The 16,282-nt window shown below is 41.6% G+C and overlaps 1 protein-coding gene across 1 annotated transcript in view; it reads right to left on the bottom strand.

The window, feature by feature from the left end:
* Nucleotides 1–12,534, bottom strand: part of LOC121533715 (protein FAM163A-like) — a 28,591-nt gene extending 16,057 nt beyond the window's left edge. The window contains exon 1 of the mRNA XM_041839887.2: nucleotides 11,894–12,534. The gene's annotated coding sequence lies outside the window, so the exon portion shown is untranslated. The remainder of the gene's footprint in view (nucleotides 1–11,893) is intronic.
* Between the last annotated feature and the right edge of the window lie 3,748 nt (nucleotides 12,535–16,282).

Below are 16,282 nucleotides of genomic sequence, written 5' to 3'. Positions count from 1 at the left end.
TGCTATGCTCATGCTTAAGTTCAAGGTTAGAATACCCATATAGATAAAAGTGCATAAAATGGGAATGACGTTACATTTACGCATGCTTAACTCAGGTCGGAATCGGACCCTATGTGCAAACTTGATACAGAAAAGCGCATCACTTCCAGATCACATGACAAAACATCACATCCACATAGGCCTAGCGGTGTTACACTGTCACTGAACATTATCACATGACAGTGCAGTGGTCATGGACATCAACACATGACACATACAATCCACAGGAGGTTAGTGGCACCTCAATTGAGGAGGACGGCTCATAATAATGGCTGGAGCGAAATGGGTGGAATGGTATCCAATACATGGTTTCCATATGTCTGATGCCATTCCATTCACTCCATTCCAGACATTATTATGAGCCGTCCTCCCCTCAGCAGCCTCCACTGATATAATCACATTACCACATACCGAGCCGGTACGCTGGGCTACCGGCACAGATGCACTCAGATAAGGGTTCATACTTTGGTATAGATTAATTCCTCTTTCACTAGGATGTTATCTGCAGCCCCTAACACACCCTCACACCTTCAACAAAGCAGTCTTGGCATACATTATCACACCGTATCAGTGGCCAAAGCCAATAGCTTACAACATATTAGTATTTTCTTATAACAACCACCTGAAACTGGAAGTTTATCATTTCAGGGTTTGGAGTGAATCTCTATTCAAACTCATTCATATACTTGTTTCACCAAGTGTAAGGGCTGGTGTGAGGTGTGACCCAGGTGCGGTGCAGGATAGACAGTAGGCAGTAGGCAGAGATGGTGAATCAAGGATCTTTACTGGTGGTCCAAAAGCCAGGATACAAAACAACGGACTATACACGAAAACAAATGAGGAGCACATAGGTCTCCAAAAAACAGGCTGACAGCCAACAATACGAAATACTAACTCTGACTGGAAAAACACAATGACACAGGGAGAGAACACTTCTCGAGTACCTGTAACTCCGTCACGTGATCCAACACTGATACGTACTGCTTGACATTAAGGAACTAGCAGAGAAAACTGAGCAAGGGAACACAGGGAAGTGAGGGCATAAATACACAGGTGAATCAGATAGCCACAGGTGACACCAATAGGCAGTAATTAGTCCCGACTGTGAGTGAGGAGGTGCCTATGGTTGTCGAGGATGACACCTAGTGGGTCGCTCCGGAACTGCGACCCACTCCTGTAACAACCAAGCAGGCTCCTACCTTGGTTAAGTCATTTACATTTTGGCCTTAAAGTACATGTAGAATATTTCTGAATTTTCCAGATAGGGGGGTAACGTGGGGTAACTAGCCCCCCGGGGTAACTGCCCACCGAGGCAGGATAAGATAACCTTATCCTAAGCCATTTTTACAGGACACTGATCAATATCGACAGTCCTACACCGCGCAGTCAAGCAGTGTTCTCTACTATAGCCATCTATAATACCATACCGTTTAACATTTTGTCTTTTGCATGGAAATTACAATGATACCCCTGGTAGGAACAGTGTAACTGAACCACTGAGCACCTCTGTGCTGTACTCTGGCCATCACTTTGTCATCAGTATGCTGTATGGTGAGGGAGTGAAGATGAGGGTACAGCATTAATCTCCTAGGAGAGACATATGCCTGACTACCACACCAGTGAATGGAGCCCTGCCTTCCTCCAGGCCTCTGGGCAGAAGGGCATCTGTGAGCTGATACACAATTGTGCTGTAGTGCTCGCTCTCGCTCTCACTCACACTCATACATTACCACTCTCTCTCACTCACACATTACCTCTCTCTCACTCTCTCACTCTCATACATTACCGCTCTCTCTCAATCACACTCATACATTACCTCGTTCTCTCACTCACACCATACATTACCCCTCTCTCACTCACACATGACCTCTCTCTCCCACTCACACCATACATTACCTCTCTCTCTCACTCATACATTACCTCTCTCACTCACTCATACATTACCTCTCTCTCTATCTCACTCACATGCATACATTACCACTCTCTCTCTCTCTCTCTCGCTCTCTCTCTCTCTCACGCACACTCATACATTACCGCTCTCTCTCAATCACACTCATACATTACCTCGCTCCCTCACTCACACCATACATTACCCCTCTGTCACTCACACATGACCTCTCTCCCACTTACACCATACATTACCTCTCTCTCTCACTCATACATTACCTCTCTCTCGCAATCATACTCACACATTACCTCTCTCACACTCACACTTATACATTACCCCTCTCTCCCCCTCACACTCATACATTACCTCTCGCTCTCTCTCTCACAAGCGCACGCACACACATACATGCACGCACACACAGGCACACACAGACACACAAACACACACTACCTCTATCTCTCTTACACACAGACACACAACCTCTCTCTCTGTGTCTGTCTGTCTCTCGCGCTCCCCCCTGGGAATATTGCCATATCTTTGACTGTCAGTCAAACCTCTCTCTGGGCCATCACCGTAACTACATCCTTATGGTTATTTGGCCTTAGAAGGTAGCCTACCAGTCTTCCAACCATAGCACACTAAAGCTAGCATCAAAAAAAAAAAAAAAAAAAAAAATAACGCAATACTTTCATAATTGTAATAACCATGGATCGACTTAATGCTCTGCATACTATTCTTCAATCAATGTTTAACCATTAGCGGGATGACACAATCAAAGAAACCTTGGCATCCATCTCTGGGTTATAAATATCTTCATTACAAATCCTAACTAATTGACAGAGACTTGTCTTCTTATAGGCCTCAATTGTTACTTCAAACAGCTGACTGGAATGTGTTACGAACGAACAGCTTCATTTTTTAGAGCCAAACTAAAATCCACTTACCATGTGGCATCCCCCTAAATCCCTCAGTGGGTGCTGGGAGCACATTATATTGTGGAAGCCTCCAAGCCTTGCCGCTGTATTGGATGCCTGAGCTTGATATCTCACACAAAAAAACACAACCCAAATGGGATTCATGGTCACAGAGTTAATGTAATTTCTGTAATTCTGTTATCAGGAGCTACAGTAGGCTTTTCTCTTTGCACGTCTTCCTTCTAACTTCTTTGTGTTAAAGTATGTTTGCGAGTCTGCAAAAACACTACAGTGAATATTGAAGTATTTACTGTAGTATACTTAAGCAACAAGGCCCGAGGGGGTGTGGTATATGGCCAATATACCACGGCTAAGGGCTGTTCGTAGGCACGACACAACACTACCTTAGCCGTGGTATATTGGCCATATACCACAAACCCCAGAGGTGCCTTAATGCTATTATGAACGGGTTACAAATGTAATTAGAGCAGTAAAAATAAATGTTTTGTCATACATGTGGTATACGGTCTGATATACCACGGCTTTCAGCCAATCAGCATTCAGGGCTCGAACCACCCAGTTTATAATGTAGTATTTACAGTTAACTATATAAAAATACTGTAGTCAAAGAAAACTGTAGTATTTACTATTTAATGTAGTGCGTTTGTGGATTGTAGTATACTGTAGTGTTTTTGCGGACATTACTGTAGTATTTACTAGTGTTTTTGGGGGGATAATGCTGTAGTATTTACTGTAGTATTATTCTACATTCTATAGTAAGTACTACACATGATCAAAGGATACTACAGTGTGTAGTATAGTATTCTACAGTATACTATAGAATTCTATAGTAAGTACTTTAGTATTCTATAGTAAACTGTAGTATTTTTTCGTGTGGGCAGGCCATACTACTGTAGTAACAGATTTTCTGGTAGTCTACTGGTAAACCTGGGATTCAATTCTACCACCAGGAGATAGGGAGCAAACACTGTGAATTGAATAGGTTTCAGTTTGTGGACATCAGTAAACATCAGTTTAACGGTATCTATTTTGTATAAAGACCCATCTGATACATTGACTGAGCTGATCTTACAGGACAAAAGGTAATTGGCAGCTAACCACAAATAAAGGTAGACTAAATACATTTACACTAAATATCTGCATGCGCTGTTTCCTGTTATAAATGAGTCCTGTCGTAAAACTATGCGTGCGTGAACAAGGATTATAACTCCGTCTGAATAACGCCCATCATTCACCTTTTATAATGACAATAACGCCCTTATTTGCTGTATACTTTGGAAGTATTGGAATTAGACCGACACAGTATATCTAAAGGAAATATCAATGGGGAACTTGATCAAATGTCTTTGGAGGTGTTTCAGTGACATTTGTTGTATCTGACCATTTCTGAAACATAAAAACAATTGCAAATTGTTGTCGACCTCTAAACAGATCGTTTGAATTTAATAATGTTTTACATTTACTTCCTCCCGAACCTAAATATGCTGCACTGATCGCGAATTCTGAAACGTCTACTCTGAAAGAAATTAAAACTACAGTAGGCATACTTGGTGGTAGCCTACACACTTCAATGCAAAATATAAACTGCGTGTTCACCTGTTCAATTCTACGGTATGTTATAAACACGCTTCCTTTTGGATGAATAGAGCAAAAACTTGAAATTATAATAGCCTATCTAATAGGCCCAATTAAAAGCGATACGCATGGTAATTTGTTATATGGCTACTTCGGGAATATGAACTCATCATGACCAGAAAAGGTGCAATGGTAATGATATACTGTATGTATTATGTTTATCAATGAAATATTGTCTAGGCTACTCGAGAAATTTGACATTACAGTATTCAGACGTAGCCTACAAATGTCAATGGAAAAGCTGAACCGTCTGTTCTACTGTTAAACTGCGCTTCGGATCGCATAGAGCAAAATATTTTAAATGCCGGTAGCTTATCTATTTACTACTGTGAAGTGGGTCCAACTAAATGAGAGATGGGACGAATGGTAGCCTATCCTAACTTGTTATTGGCCTATAGGCTATTTCACGAGTATGAAACCATCACAGTCAGAAAAGGTGAGGAATGTATTCTGCAATGATCATAGAAATTAAATAAATACTGTAAATCGGAGATAGAAAATAATTATTTTAGAATGCAAAGATAAAATAAATTGATTTTCACTCTTCTCACTAACAGCAAATGATTGCACCTTGTTATTATATTTAGATACCAGTTTTTTTGTTAGGAATAATTCATCATACACTGAGTGTACAAAACATTAGGAACACCTGCTCTTTCCATGACATAGACTGACCAGGTGAATCCAGGTGAAAGCTATGATCCCTTATTGATGTCACTTGTTAAATCCACTTCAATCAGTATAGATGAAGGGGAGGAGACAGGTTAAAGAAGGATTTTTAAGCCTAGAGACAATTGAGTCATGGATTGTGTGCATGCCATTCAGAGGGTTGAATTGGCAAGACAAAACATTGAAGTTCCTTTGAACGGGGTATGGTAGTAGGTGCCAGGCGCACCGGTTTGTGTCAAGAACTGCAACGCTGCTGGGTGTTTCACAGTTTGTTGTGTGTATCAAGAAGGGTCCACCACCCAAAGGACATCCAGCCAACTTGACACAACTGTGGGAAGCATTGGAGTCAACATGGGTCAAAATCCCTGTGGAACGTTTTCCACACCTTGTGGAGTCCATGCCCCGATGAATTGAGGCTGTTCTGAGGCTACTTTTGCTTTCTTGCAATGCAATTCTTCAACCAATAGAAACTGTGCAAACACATGGTCTAAAGTTTGCGGGAGGATAAGCACATTCTCATGTCAAGTTCAGTTTATATAAATGCCAACTTTTGCGTGAAAACTGTCGCTCACATGTTTTGGGGCATATTTTGTGTGTATGCAACGTTTATAAATGAGGCCTCAGCTGAGGCTGTATGTGCCGACAGGGCACTGGAGAGAGATTTATGACCGCTCTATGCCTCGCTGTAAAGCTATTCTCTACTACACTCCATTCTGTTTTGTTGGGCTCTACCCTTGATTCCTCACTGCTGTATGCTAGCCCGTTACCGAGTTCTGCTTCAAATGGTTCTATTGCCACTGTAATTAGCAATGTGCATGCCCCGCCCAGCTGAGGATCTGTCTTTTTCAACCATCTATTTCCTATGTTTGATGGGTGCAAAACCACTTGTCACTTAAATCTAGCTGGATTGATTTGAGTTTTCTTGCACCTAATTTGTGGAACAATCTTCCAAATGTTCTTAAATTTTGATGTTTTGGTGCCTCTAGGGCAATTCAGAATGCTGATTGAGGACGTTTTTAGTGATGAATGTGTTTGTTTTTTATGACCTTGTTTTTCTTTCTGCTTGACTTTTGTATTTTCAGTAATGTATGTAATTCATGGCTCATCTGTAAAATAGACCTTGGTCTCAGTATGACTTTAAAGGTTAAATAACATGTTTGATCTCGCAAACAATGTAAAGTATGTATAGATAGGTGTAATCTAGAGCCAAGTGTGTTGATTTTTTATTCGAGGGTATACTGCTATTGACACACTTGTTGAATTATGCAACAGAACATGACAACAACAGTACGAGGCAGTTTAGACAGCGCAGGTGAGTACAGGTAGGCCTAGACAAGTTTTTGGTGGTTGCAGCCCTGTTCCACACCGTTATGTTAAATGTATTCATATATGCAAATACACCCATTGTATTTATGCAGATTAGGCACATATAATGGTCTTTATTTTAACACAAAATATTTAAATAAAATACCTGATACCATGACAAAATGTATGAGTGCATTCTATGAAAAAACACCTGAATTCCCACCAAAATTCCTGAACATAAAATGTTTTATGTGCTATAATTCAGTCAATATCTAATGGATTTTAAAAAATACTAAAAAGTTTGGAATATCTTCATCCATTGTCCAACTGTTGCATTTATTACAATTGTTTTAAAAACCTTTTAACAATTTTGATAACCACTGCTACTGTAATAGTATTGGTATTCTGTTGGTATTCTCAGACCATGTTACAGTAATGCTGATGGGAGATGTCCCAATAATTACATGACGGCAACCATCCCAGAATGGGTTTAAATGTTTTTCTGCCCTGCTGGTTTTGACTTTCTTCTGCTCAGCGTGCACGTCTCATCTGTCTGTCTGTCTCTCTCTCTCACTCCAAGGACAGCCGACTAGCCGAGCAGACGGCTTCAGATGTCGGGCCTAGCACAGGCAGTACAGCAGCGAAGCAGTGCTCAGCCCTTATTCAGCACACGCCTGAGAGCATCCTAATTCACATTTGTTTACTCAAAGAGCCCCCAAGAAGAGGACTGGTTCGAGGGCTTAACTCGGTGAGGTTCCATGAGATGGGAATGCTTATAGGACACATCCTGGCTGGTATTATTATTATTATATTATTATTATTATAAAGATCTCCACACAAAGTACTGCAGTTCGCTAAATCAGCCCCTAGCTAAATATGCATGCACTTGTAGCTTGACGGTGTAAACAGCAGTAAGAGTAAACTACGACTTAGCACGTTGCAGGATCTTTAAAATGAACGGACATTGTTCATCATGAATTAGTGTCTTCTCTTGAAACTATGCCAATATCCTGGACTTTAAATCAAGATTCTAGAGGCCACATCTTCAAAACATTGAATGACTAATGTGTGAGAAAGCTAAAGTGTACCATCTAGGGACAAGAACTAGCCCCTTACTTTGCAGCATAGGGGAGAGTGGGATAAATTGAGCCAAGTTGAAACCATACACAAAATGTATCATTTGACCAACTATTTAGGAAGAGGTCATCATTTCATGGAGTCTGTGAAAGAAGAAACCACATGGAAAAAGTGGTACGCAAGTAAGGTCCAAAAAACAGATTTTTACCAAGTCAAATTAAATTATTGTGTTAGAGGTTTCATGACGCTTGTATCTTATATTTAAACCAAAGTAGATAATTTAAAGATTGTTCTGTACATCAGTTGGGGTCTCTATAAGCTTCAATATGATGCCCTAAACCTAGCATGAAAGTGCATCCTTGTAGCTGTGTGGGCTAATATAGTCAAACTGTTTGCCTTGAGGTAAGTTGAGCCGATGGCAAAGTGAGCAAATTGTAGTGTTTTCTTCCCTGGCATAATGCAAGGCTTTATTGCTGGGATATGAGGGCCTGGAATATGTTTAAAATGTTTTTAAAAGTACAGTGTGTTGTTAGGTGTTACGCCTGTGTTAAAATATACTTAAAATTATCCAAAGACAAAGTGATTGTGATAGACATGGTTTTAAAAAGATAATGGTAATATTTCATTCAGTACAGACATTTATAGGTAGCTTAACTTACCCTGTCCTGCAGTTCAACTTACCTCATACACGGGGTAAATTGTGCCAAGAGACCATTTTTTTTGGACAAGCTATGTTTTCAAAACTGTAATGTTTACATGAATTCTGATTATTTCCAGGGATATACAACATCCTGAAATATATGTAGATATCTTTGTTAGAAAGGTTACTATATTTCACTTGATGGAGTGATGCTGAATGTAAAACATTTCTCAACTTACCCCACTCTCCCCTATTGGTGTCAGAAGTGGGATGGCGTTACCATGGGGAGGTACGTGAGCTAGAGGGAGTGTTCTGAAAAAGGGGATAGTGTAGCGACCAAAATGGCTAAGTTAGAACATTACAACCCTACCAACAGCCTGGGCATTTGGTACAAATTCATCGTTTGGTGGATTGCATTGATATAGCGCTTCACTAGTTCTCAAATCACATATGATTACATGTGGATAACTCACCCCTACTCCACTACCACAAATGTGGAGCCAGCACCCACAGTACAGTAACTGGGTGCACAAATAGGCAGCTATTCTGCACCCAAACACTCACAAGACATCAGCTATGTGGAAAGCAGGGGGTTGCACGTTTGAAACCAGCTAAGGACAACTGAACGTTGCAATAGATCAAATGAAGTGTTTCTGAAAAGGCTTCCTTGTTCCTAAGTAAAAACAGCAACAGAACTGGAGAGTGTGGCCGATGAGTCACGTCACCCTATTTTAGCAGAAAAGCGCAACTCCCAAGTACAGTAGAACTGTTCCAAGAGCAATGCAGGTCCCAGTGAGGTGCTGTGCCAGGGATCTGCCCCCAGCTCTACCTCCAGGTTGCCTCCAACTCTGGCCTCACAGGCTTCATTCGCCTTGGCCGTGTTTCAATGTGCTGCTGCTCTCCTCACACTGCGCATCGCCCCAAGCACTCGGCTGAGCAGCATGGTACGTTCACCAACCCGAAAAGCTGCTGTGCAAACAGAAAAAGAAAAACCCACAAAGTGCATTCCCATGGGTAAGATCTACCTCCTCACCCCGAATGCAGAAAAACTACAGTTAGCTATGGTTGATTGATCGTTAAATATTCTATATGGTTTACATCGTATAGAGATGGGGCAAATCTTAAGTGCACTTTGCATGTCGTGGCAATGTTGGAATAGACAGCGCAGAACTGATTTGCAGGAGTACTCTGTTTCCATTCACCTCTGCCTTCATGCAGCCCTCCAGCTATAACAGTGGATTGTTACTCTTTGTCCAATTACATTAAAACATGGTTTCATCATGGTCTTTGGAGTGTTGAATGCTCCTCCTCAGCTCTCCAGGTCTCCCTCTCTCCTCTGTTAGATAATCACATTCATCTTTTGATAGAGCCGCCTCTAACTTTGCACTTGGAAACGCCAGGATCCTGCAACTGTAAAAATGTGGCTTTTAAATCATTTAAATATAATTTCTGCAACAATATTTGTCCATCACATGGTAGTTTTAGCCAGGTATTCGAGCTGAGATTCTCCCCTCCTCCATTTCCCTGAAAAAGCACTCATCTCTGCATGTTCTCAGAGAGAATACATCTATGGCACCGTCCAGAGGTGGCTTGGAAACATGACCAAAATGCAAGGTGAGAGGGCGATATCTTTTCTATGCCAAGTATAGGGGATAGCTGATACCAAACCAGAAGGGGATAACATCAAGTTTAAATAATGTAGATTTCCTTGGGCAAAATACAGCATTAAACACTTCTTGATTAAATTGACAACTGAAAGCAGCAATAAAGGATTTTCCACTCTTTGGTTTCTGAGTATGATAAAAGGTGGTGCATTTCTGTGTGCATATTAGTTCAGCTAGCTAGCTGCTTCAGTGGTCAATGAAGCCCTCTCCTGGTGTTGGAGTTTCCTCTTCTAGTGAATGAGACATTTTAACTCGACTGCCTTTTCACTTTACTTGAAGTGCTGTATGTATTTTTAATCATCACTGAGATCTCAGAACTTAAAATGCAAGAGATATTTATTGATATGAGCGATATAAAACTTTTAGAAGAAGGACAGCTTATGTCATGAATTTGGTGAGTAGTGGCAGTGATTAATTCTCATATGAGGAGTAGAAAATTACCTTAATCTCAGTATTCAAACATTATCGTTATTAAGATCTAATTACTGGTCGCCTCACTACATTTCTAATTTGAGAGTTTCTACATGGATAAATACTGCAGCATCAAGTTCTTGCTTGAACTTTAAACACTGATTGGTACATAGTGAAAAAGCTCAGCGATGCAGTGTGCCATATAAGACGGGTAAAATGGAAATAAACCCTCAGTCAAGACATGGGCTATCTGCTCCATCAACAGAAGCCTCTGGGCTTGCACTGTAAGTACAGTATCACATGGCACATCCTCTCTCTCTGTTGTGGATGTGGTCTTTTGATCTCCATATTATGTTAGCCAAGTATGGACACACTGCAGAGTCCCATGGGAAATCAGTCTATTGCAGCATTGCCTCTGCTGGAGGTGAAAGAATTAGGGAGAGATGGAGAGATAGTCAGAGACCTTATCAATCTTATTCTTACTGAGTTGTCTTTTTCCCCCTCTCTGTGTGCATGGGTCAGTGGGCTCAACATCCGAACCTGCAGCATTACCACGTCATTTGGCTCTGTGTGTGTGGTATGGTATGGTGTGGTGTGGTGTGTGTGTGTGTGTGTATGTGTGTGTGTGTGTGTGCATAACTGATTTCCTCTTCAATATAACAGTCATGGAAGCAGCACACCCAAAATACACAAATGTTTCTAATTTTAGGGGGGAGAGAATACAGGCTAGTGCTGTTAGGCTATCCCATCATACAATCGACCACAGAAATACTTAAGTGGAGTGTGAGGTATAAAGGGAGTGTGAGGTATAAAGGGAAATGATAGCCTACACATAGGCTCAGTGCTTGACTTGGGCAGGAGCTCACCGAATCGGAGTACCTGCACCTGAAATGTTCTACTGCTTGAGCGCCTGTAACTCTTATAGAATATTAGCTCAAAAGTATTGTGGAGCTCCTGCACCTAAATATAAACAGTACTGGCACCCAAAATGAATACTGGCACCTATTTCAGTCCAAGTCAAGCACTGCATAGGCTGTTTACACTGGTACCCCAATTCTGATCTTTCTTCCACTAATTGGTCTTTTGACCAATCACATCAGATCTTTTCACGTCAGCTCTTGTTCAGAGTTGACCTGATTGGTCAAAAAAAACAATTACTGAAAAAAAGTTCAGATTTGTGCTGCCTGTGTGATGGATTCAGATTATTCTCAGATACATTCTACAATCAGTAGATTTTATGCGCCCTGGACTCCATTAACCACTACTGATACCCATGACAGGCGCATTTCACGTTCAAATAACTGCAAGAATAGACTCAAGAGAGCCAGATTATAACCTACTGTTTTATCTAGCCCTGTGGCACACATTAAAGTGAAATTCTTTACCCATCGCCGCATTAATCATTTTCATAATCTATCTATATTCTATCGACCTGTCAAGTCAATAAACAAAAGCAAACCCAGACCCGTTCATAAACAATGCGGTCCTACCTGAATCGAACGTCTGGATTTATTTGACCAAGTAGGAATGTTGTTAAGGTTTTCCAGAACAGATATAATAATTGAGCGAGGTTGTGTCGTTTCGCGTCGTCCTATAATTGAGTCCACATCACAAAACAGGCTATACTTACTTGTCGGGCACTGTAAGTGTTACATTGTTCGTTTCCTCAACTTGCAGTATTCCTCTTGAGTTTTACCACGACAAAAGCCAACCCAAATGTTATTGCATTTCCGAGAAGAAGAGAAGGAAAGGGCACTTGAATAGGCTACAGATTGCGGCAGAAGTTCATCCAATGAGTAGCCTGCGCGCGCGGTGTCTCTGGAAGAACGCAACCGTCTTGGTGCTGGATAGTAATTTCAACAGAGGTCAGAGTACAATAATAGCCACTATCATCCGGTGAGAAAGAGGTATCGTCACGATTATGTAGCCCACTCACGAAAAGGATATGGCAGAAATGCACGCGATCAGGCTTGTAGTGAAAAGCAAATAATGAATGCGCATCAAATTATTGTTTGGAAAGAATGATGGAACTTACAATATTGCGCCCCTTTTGTCATGCATGAGAACCTCTTGTCTTCTCTGCGCAAAAAGGAAATCCATATCCAACAAATTAGGAGTGGATGAGTGAATGGTTAGGTTGGTGAGAGAGAGATTGAATGTGCAATGCCACTTAAATTAGCCAACCTATGAATGTGCAATGCCACTTAAATTAGCCAACCTAGGTGCAAGTAAAAGAGGAATCGTCACGAATTGAGGGGGCAAATTTGAGTCCCTGCCCTAGTGGCCATGAGGTTTTGTTTAAATGATGTCCCTGGCCACAGTTGTTTCAAATGTATCTACCACATAAATTGTAGTATTGGTGCCATGCCCATTGGAGACAAAATATACAGTCATGCATTGCGAGATAATTGCAATTCATCTCAGGAATGCAGTTTTCAGCAATAAATTAAAGTAATGCCAGTAACTTTAATTACAAAAAGAGGCTAATCATGATTGATTTGCCATCAATCATCTGCACTAATTAGGCTAATCTAGGCTACTCAATCAAAATAAAGGCACAGCAAACATCGACAGAGCTATCAACCCTCCTCTTTATTTGAAACCGGAGATGGTGTTGTGGTTAAGAGACTGTGGGGGCAGCTGTCCAAGGTCCTGAAGAGCCCAGCAATGAATGGTGCCTTGGACAGCAATTCACTTTGTGTAAGCAACATGCAGCCACAGAGTAGATATAGGCCTATACTGTTTTTACTTGCAATAATTGTATGATACACGACCATTGCATGATACAGGAGTGATATAATAGGCAGATCGGCCAATAGGCATATGCGCCAGTGCCCAACTACCTTTAGATTGAGTTGATGGGAAACCTAATGGTCAACCATATCAAATCAAGAGTTAAACTCCCCCACACACTCTCTGATGACATACGATTTCCAGTTCAATGTCCCTTCCATTCCCCATTATAGTAATTTCATAGTTCACTAAATATGGCCCTGGAGATGGCATATGTGCACAGACGTCCTGATTAGGTTTGGAATGGATCCATCCTGGAGTTTGTCACTTATAGACTACATTCCCCTGACCTAAACCATAATAGGCCACAAAATCTACAGTGCACATGGGCGATATTGAAAGAGGTAGATCTAGGGTGACACTTTATTTGGAGAGTCCCCTTATATATGGTTTATAGATGTTCAACAGATTTGCAGTTGATAGTTTGAAAATCTATAGACCATTTATAGGGGCCTCTCAAAATAGTGTGAACAGATATACTATACAGATTTCCAATTGCTTTAAAAAAGTTGGAATAACTTTTCATAGTATTTAAAGTGTGCCACCATACTGGTGGTGAGGGAAGAAAAGTGACACATGAGAAGTATAGATTCTAGCATTTTGATAGAAATACCATGGGAAGGAAGGGACGTAGTGTGGAGGGCATTGTTGAAGCATGTGACTGAGGAGTTTGGGTGCTTTTTGGACAAAGTGTATTGATCAGTAGAGATGCTAGGACCAAGTGTGAAACGAGATCTGTGTTTAAAGTGCTGGGTCAGTCCGTTCCACCCAGACGTTCTGAGAGCAGTGACCTTACAGGAACACAGAGTATGCGTCCCAAATTGCACCCTATTTCATAGTTCACTACTTTTGACCAGAGCCCTATGGGTCAAAAGCAGTGCACTAAATAGGGAATAGGGTGCCATTTGGGACGCAACCAGAGACTCGGCATCAGCTCGTCTGTCTAATGGTTATTAATGGTGGTGATTTTGCCCATTGACAATAATAAGGCCCAAATGTAAAGGCTAAGCATTTTGTTTCAATCAAACTTGCATACGGGCATCCATTACACTAATGACTACACACAAGCAAGCAGTTAGTGTAAGTTCTATCCAGACTCTCCGCATTAACAGCAATTGGTGATTCAATGAAAGGGAGGGATAAAAACAAGGAATGTAAAATTGTCATTCACTGCAGGACAACTCTTATAGCATTGATCTCCATGTGACCCTAATACAATTGCATAATGGATATTTGAGGAACCAGTGTGTACCTTGTTACTATGTTACTATAATAAACCAACTAACATATACTACTAACAACTATGAGAATACATAATCTTCTCTTGCTTTTGGACTTTTAAATTGGGGGACAATTATTGCAAATGTTAACAGGCTACCGTAGTTGATTGTTCCTCATTCATAGCCAATAAGCAAGTCTACCTTGAGGAGACCAATGACAACCTGGGGCGGGGAACTGGACTGTATCCATGGTAACCAGCAGCTTCCTGGTGAGTGCGAGGTCTGTGGTGGTCAGATCGGAGCTAATATCATTTACTGGGCTGCAGGATCTTTTGTGCTGCTTATCAGGCCTGCCTACACCCCCCCACACACACACACACACACACACACACACACACTCTACTGGGCTGGGCAGAGCTCTCTCAGCCAAATGGAGGGGCATAATGCTTCCCTCAGTCTTATGACATCAATCACTGTGTTATACAGTTCATACAGTGGATCACTGGATAGCTGCTTTTCACAGGGTGAAAATTCAACATGCAGACAGTGTTAGAGGAACAAATGACCTCGGGGACAGCGGAGGAGTGTGGGAGATGATTGATCATGACTAAGCATTGTACCGGCTCTCTGTAAGCGTATCCATCCATCATGTGACCCACCGAATGCGTCCCAAACGCCACCCTATTCCCTATTTAGTACACTTCTTTTGAACAGAGGACCTGGTCAAAATAAGTGCAATAAATAGGGAATAGGGTGTCATTTGGGCCTCTGCCACTTGTCTCCGCTGTGCACCTCGCCTGCTAAACAACGCTCACTAGCCTGAATTCTTACTCACTAGCACTGCAGCTCCAATTTACATAGCCAGCAATAGATAGACAGAGAAGCCAATGAGACAGTATACTGATCTCATTGCAGGGAACATTAATTGCCAGTACTACCAACTTTTTGTCTAAAAAGCCTTCTTTCTATGAAATGTGAATAAATAACAATCTTTAATAATCTGTACCCAAGAGTAAAACAGGATAACTTAAATTCACCCGCCAGTGGGGCATATTTGGGGCACAAGTCCCTGCTACTACATTCAGGATGGCAGCTTGAAGACCCAGACCCTTGCCACACTCCCCATCTAGACGATGATTCTGCAACTGCTGACAGAGTTGCACTGTGTATCTGCATATCTATTACACGTGGCCCTCATAAATAACCTGTAATGGAACTGTCACCTCACTAGTGCCATCACATATTAACTCCGCCTCAACGCCAGCAGAGCAGCAGACGAGAGCTGTGCTTGACTACAGTAAACTGTGTTTGAGTACTGCAGATTGTAGCGGCACAGTGGTATCCAGTACATGTCTGATCGAATTAGGAGTGGATTGCCATCTTGAACCTCGTGGTTAAAAACCCATTCTCGAGAATGTTTTCGGGTACTGACCCAAGAACAATACACATCTATTTGTGGCCAACTCCACCCCATCCCTGTGGCCACACCCATCCATCGGCGGGCCGCCCTCTTTCCCCACCCCATCCTCTGACTGACCGCCTTACATAAACCACCAAGTCCATAAACCACCAAGTCTCCATTGGCCAGTTATTCAGTTAAGTTATATACAGTATGTGGGGTTGCCTGTCCAATTACTCGTATACGAGGGTTTTCCCTCATTGATGAGGTTGCTAGAGCGTTTACTAGTGAAAAGAGACAAAATGCTTGTTACCAGCGTGGAAAATATTATTGCTATCACTGTAATGTCTATAGAACTTGGATTATCAGCCCTCATGCAATGGTTAACCAGCGTTAGTTGGTCTGCGCAACCAAATATGCCCGGAGGGGTTCGAGAGACAATATGGAAATGAAAAGCTCACTTTGCTTCCAATTAATTCATTCCGCATTTGTAATATATTGGAGATAAGACTTTCAAAGGAGGATAAAAATAGATACGCTCCTCATTTTACACATTTCTCTCTGCAGCCCGCTGTGCCTCTCAAACACAAATGCTCAAATAACCCGG

The sequence above is a fragment of the Coregonus clupeaformis genome, chromosome 20 (genome assembly GCF_020615455.1).
Source record: "Coregonus clupeaformis isolate EN_2021a chromosome 20, ASM2061545v1, whole genome shotgun sequence".
Lineage (NCBI taxonomy): Eukaryota > Metazoa > Chordata > Actinopteri > Salmoniformes > Salmonidae > Coregonus > Coregonus clupeaformis.
The sequence above is the reverse complement of the archived record's forward strand: the minus strand, read 5'-3'. Positions and strand labels throughout refer to the sequence as shown.